The following is a 5,584-nucleotide window of genomic DNA, read 5'->3' as shown; positions in this document are numbered from 1 at the left end:
TGTCCATGTGGGGGGGCGGGGGCAGGGAACGCAGGCCACCAGCTCTGGGTTTTCTTTGTGGGAACGAATGCTGGGGGACGAGAAAGCCCACACGTCCTAGTTTCAGGAGGCGAGGGGAGACTTTCTCGGGCCATCGTTTTACGTCCTGGTATATCGCTGTGTCTCCTGGAAGCGTTCTCCAGCCTCGAAAGAATGATGTTTATTTAGCTTCTGTTCCTCCAGCTGGCTGTTTTAAAAAAATCTTGTTAGCGAAGCACCTTGTCTTAAAAAAAAAAAAAAAACCAGCAAGCACGCATGGACATTTTAAGAGCCTTTTGGATTTGCCTTTTCTTTCTCAGAGTACCAACCACAAAGGCAGCTTCAGGGAGGAAACAGGCAAAGACCTGATACTATAGAAAGAGGTGGCATTATACGCAGCTCTGAAAAACCAGTTAATATTTTACTGGGGAGCAGTGCCAGAGGTGGGGGTGGGGGTGGGGCTGCCAAGTGTAGGGCTGTGTGTGAAGCAGCTCCTCCATCTGCCTTTGGGGACGGAAAGAAGCCGCTCTCTGGAAATAAATTTCAGCCAGAATCCTCATAAGGCTCATGGGATTTGTCTGCCCGCTGAGGGCCCAGTTCCCCAAGAACACACATACAGGGACGACCGTGACAGGAAGGGCCGAGCAGTGGGTGGGAGGCCTGACTAAGAATGGGGGTTCTTGTTCGCTCGCTGAGTTTGACATCTTTCTTTCTCCCTGTGGATGTAAATGGCTTCTCAGACCGAGAGGCACTGCCTGTGGCCTGGATTCAGAAGGTACACGCCTCCTTGGGAAGAAGCGAAGGCGAGAGACAGCGGCTCCCTCTCTCCCTCTCTCTCTCTCTCTGCATCTGCCGGGAGAGCTGCAGCTGGTACTTTTCCACAGGCCTTTGCTGCGATCTCAGGGCCTAGTTCTCCTGGCCAGGCCTGGAGTCCGAGAGAGGGTTAATAGGCAGGAAGCTGCAGGCCTCGCAGACTAATACGGAAGTCAGATTTTTGTGTAACTGACAGGTTTAGCAGGCCTCAGCGGTGGGGGAGGGGGCGGGAGGGAAGGGAACTTTGTAGATCTAGGCATGTGGCCTGCTAGGAGCGCCTTTGGCTTTTCTTAGGGTAAGGACGGAGGGGGGGCCCTCTTGGCATCCTGGCAGGGAGGCAGGAACCCAGGATGGTTTTCCTCGGAGTGGGGACGGAGAGGGGCGAGCGGTTAGCCTCTGGGCCCGGCAAAGGGCTCTCTGGCCTGCTTTTCCAGGAGGCATTTTGACAATGACTATGCAAACTTGACCACTCTGCTCCCCTCCTCCCCACAGCAGCCCGGCTCCTCTGTCCCGAGAAGCCACGGCTGCTCTTTCGCGATTTCCTGGGGGTCCCCTGTGCTGGCTGTTTGCCCCCAGCTCTCAGAGGCCTGCATCCAGCCCCTTTCTCTTGCCCCCTTGGCTGTTTCTCTGGGGTCCCCCACTCCTCAGCTGCATTTCCCCCCCAGGCGGGGGGGACCATTCTGCTGGACCCTTCTAGAAAAGGGCCGTGGCCTTGGGGGCAGGTGAGGGTGAGCCCTTTCAGCTCACCCCAAAAACTCCCTTCCTAGGGCCCCCCAGGCCTCAGGCTCTGCTGGAGCAGGTCAGGCTGGCTGCCCTGGTTTGCCCGTGCCAGGAAATCTAGCCAGGGGGTGGGAGAAGTGCGTCTGGGGGCCCCTTCCCCAAGTTTTCGTTGCTGCAAAAGGCCTAGCTTAGCCTGTCTTTTTCTGTGCACAGGATGGCTCTTGCTCACCAGAGCCTCACAAAGATAATCGCTCAGGAAGTGTTTCAGCCAATCCCGGGCCGCCTTACACTCCGATTTGCCGGGGCAGCCAATCGGGGATGAGCTTTTATTAGGCGGCCAGATCATCAAGCCGAAGTGCCAAACCCTTTTTCTGTGAGAACTAGGAGCCTGTCCTCCATGTTTTATAAGTATTGACATTACACAGTGTTAACAATGCATCCACAGAGGTAAGCTCGACTTTTTAACCATCTTTTTCTCCCCCTCCCTCTGAGACATCCGAATTGTGGGCGAGCAGTGTGATTTCTCTGTGGCTGGCCGTGCCACACTCACCCCCACAGCACTTAGGTTAACTTGGAACTGTTTAGAGAGAATTTTTTTTTGCTTTCTTGGGTCACATGGCTAAGGAGCCATTAGCCATAGCTTGATTTTGCAAACTGGCAAGGGCCTGGCACACTTTTGCTTCCACCAGGACTTGGTGTTTCTGGAATAATTTGAAGCTAGATCCTGGTATGCCAAAAAAGAAGCTTTTTTTTTTTTTTTCTCTCTCTTTCTCTCTCTGTCTCTCTGAGCAGTTTCCCCCCCCTGCACTATTGTCTTCTCTTGTGTCACATGCCTGCTGGGGGAAGAAATGGAAGGTAAGACGCAGGCTCCTCTCCAAGGAGAGCTCATGGCAGACAGCAAAGCAGGCAAGTTTACCTCTCCAAAGAGGTTCTGGGAAGGCTGGACTAACTTCTGACAAGAGAGGACGCGTGTTTTAAAAAGAACCAAGCCCTGAGCAGCACAGCAGTGCTCAGGAGAGGTCTTAGCTCCTGGGGCCTAGGTGGGTGGTGGTGTTTCTACATAGTCTTTTCTCTCCCTACAGGGTTTCTTCACTTGAAACTACATTGTTCAGCCTTTTTTCCTGACTTCTGTTGATACAGAGTGTTCTTCTGCAAGCCAGCCTACAGCCAGCAAATGTTTCTGAAAGTGTTTTCTAGGCTTTGGAGGAAGTTTTTGGAGAAGGAATGGGGATGAGGGGGGGTGGGGGGGGGGAGAGATGTTGGACAACATCCTGCAATAAATCTGTGAGGACTCTTTGAATCCCTTAGCTTTCTATTCTTGCATGATTTTCAATGAACTAATGTATCTTTTATCCTTGTTTTCATTTTCCTTTCCCTTTTTCACATTGTATCATCCTCTGTCTCCTGTGTGATAGAGTGCAGAGGAAATAAAATCATGTCTGTGGCTCATGACAGCATTCCATAGTCAGTTGTTGGGTTGTGGTGGTGTTGTGTGTGTGTGTTTTTAATAATCCCATGTAACTGTTTAAAAAAATTTCCTTTTTGATCAAGTCCCCAATCTGCCAGCCTGTTCTCTCTTCTTAACTGTGGAAAAATGAGACGGTTGCTTGAACATTGGTTGGGTAAGTAGAGAAATCCATTTCCTCTGTGACCATCTATAAAGAGTTTGGCGAACATTTGGGGTCTGTTTGTAACAGGGGGTCTTGGCTCCAGCAGTTGGGGGCTTTTCATTAGCAGGAATCAATTAAGGGCTTTTTAATAGTGTCTTGATTTTAGGTGACTGTTTGAATCCACTGTTTTTCCCGATAACCTGCAGCTAGGATTGCAGCTTACACTTCCTGTTTACCCTCAGACAGGAGAGAAATGTTCAGTTCATTGTGACTTGCCTGGAGACCTTTCATTAGGTCTGTTTGGATATTAGAACTCTGGGTAGGTGATCTGCTTGTGAAATGTAATGAAAGTGCTAGTTCTTAGAGTTCCAGAGCCTTAAGCATTGGTGGGGCAGGAGCTGGTGGTGGTGGTGGTGGTGGTGTGTGTGGGGGTGGTGGTGTCAGGACCTAATGTATTAGGATACTTACATGTTGTGCAACATCCCATCCACCACCAAACTTGGTCCTTTTTCCAAGCCTGACCCACACATTGGTATGCACGCTTGCCTTTACTTAGGATTTATTTCTCACTTTTTACATTTCCCCTGATCTCTTCATGCTGTGGTTAGAATTTAAGAGTGAAAAAAATAGACTCGTGTTTAGCGTTAGCCTCAGAATTTCCCAGAAGTTCACTACATAAATTTCCAGCCTGGAGACCCATCCAGCATGAATGTAAATGCTGGAAATATATTCAACTGCTGTGTTATGCCAACTTTATGGAGTCCATAATCTTTTTTTTTCTTTTAAATTAGTGTCCAGCTACCCACCTTTTAGTACCAATTGGGAGAAGGCTTATTTAATAATGAGAACTGTACCAAATTCTAAGTTAAGAAAAGTGTGTGTAAGGCCAGCTTCTTAGAGTAAAAAGTGCAGGCAGTTAATGATGTTATGTCCTTAAAACTGAGCAGTGTGACTGCCCCACACAAGTCGAAGTAAGTTCAGACACTTAGCTATTTTCTTTGTTCTTATCTCCTGGCTGTAAATGGAAATTACTTGTTGAAGTTCTTGTGGCCTTCCTAGGAGAAATGTCTAATCACAAGACTCCTGGTTTGGAGCCTTCAAAGTTTGCATAATGGCGTGTTTGTTAGACTGCAAGGGGAACTCAGGGCGAGGCATTTGTCCTGTAAAAGCTTGCATTAAAAAGGCTCCCACAGGTTTGCAAGGCCAAGAGCTGTTTTCAAATGTGCAGCCCCACCGAGTTCTCAGCCCTGGACCAAGCTAGCCGCTTTTGCTCTGGTGCGGTGGCCACCATCAAGCATGAGTCTGTAAGAAGCTAATTGCTTTCCAAATAGCATTATTTTCCAGTTTCACTAAGGGGGAAAAATAAATGTCTGCATTGCAGCAGGACTAGGTAGGGACAGCAGTGCTGGGTCACGGAGCAGCCCAATGGGGTTCCTCTCTCCAGCGTTTGAACCAATAGACTTGGAGGAAAGGTTACAGATTGACAATTGCAGTGGCCGGACTGAGAACGGGCCTTCTGGAAATTTCCACCATCTTTGTTCCTTTTAGGAAAAGCAGATCCGCCAAGCTGAAGAGTCTCCTACATTCCATTCCTAGGGCATCTCCCCCCCTCCTCCCCTTCTTTTTTACATCAAGGTAGAATGTTCTCTCTGCCACGATTGTAAATTGCAGAGGGAGGAACAGAATGTTGGGCTATTTTCCTTTTTCCCTCTGCCTCCTCAGTCCCCAAAGAGGATGCACAGCTGCAAGGAGCAAACACAGGCACACTGGAGCTTTGGATTCCTCTCTCTCTTTTTCCTTCAAGACCCTCCAGGATGGACTCACTTTCTGCTTTGGGAAATTAAGTGGCATTCACGTGGGGGAGGGGAAGGAGAAACTGCTTTTATTAGCTCCAGAAAATGGTCAGTGTTCCATCTGTAACTAGGAATTAATTATATATAATCACTCAGTAAACTTTCTACAGAGTTTTTCTAATTGCTGTGCATGAACATAGCCTGTTGGAGCCCAGTCCAGTTACTTTTATAATTAACAGCTCAAAGATTTGAGTCAGAAAGAGAGAAACAATGGGGCCTCTTGGATTATAAATTAGGGATGAAAACAATAGCTTTTTTTTTTTTCTTTCTTTCTTTCTTGTAACCCTTTTTCTTTTAAACAAAACATTCCCCCTTTTCTTTCCCTGGGAGAGCACTGGGGAGACTGCTTCAGGTCTTAAATAGGAAAGGGGGGAAAATGAGTCATTCTTTAAAAAGCAGGGTGACAGTAACCCAGAAAATCCTGAAGGCAAAGGTAGGTTTTTTTTTAAAAGTCCAACCACTTCAAATGTGTGATCTCTTTGTTTCTCTTGCCTTCATTCCCCTTCTCTCGCCTGTGGCAGAGGCAGCGAACATTTGTCAGCTGAGAAGCCCCAGATCTGGGTTTGCCTC

General features: G+C 48.2%; 1 long non-coding RNA gene across 1 annotated transcript; it reads left to right on the top strand.

Moving 5' to 3' along the window:
- Nucleotides 1-1,069: 1,069 nt before the first annotated feature.
- On the top strand, nucleotides 1,070-2,458 carry LOC124248475 (uncharacterized). Its single transcript, XR_006891050.1, has 3 exons — nucleotides 1,070-1,126; nucleotides 1,765-1,998; nucleotides 2,344-2,458. It is a non-coding gene; the product is annotated as an uncharacterized LOC124248475 (long non-coding RNA).
- Nucleotides 2,459-5,584: the final 3,126 nt, after the last annotated feature.

This window comes from Equus quagga, chromosome 12 (assembly GCF_021613505.1).
Source record: "Equus quagga isolate Etosha38 chromosome 12, UCLA_HA_Equagga_1.0, whole genome shotgun sequence".
Taxonomy (NCBI): domain Eukaryota; kingdom Metazoa; phylum Chordata; class Mammalia; order Perissodactyla; family Equidae; genus Equus; species Equus quagga.
This window is presented reverse-complemented; position numbering and strand designations above follow the sequence as displayed.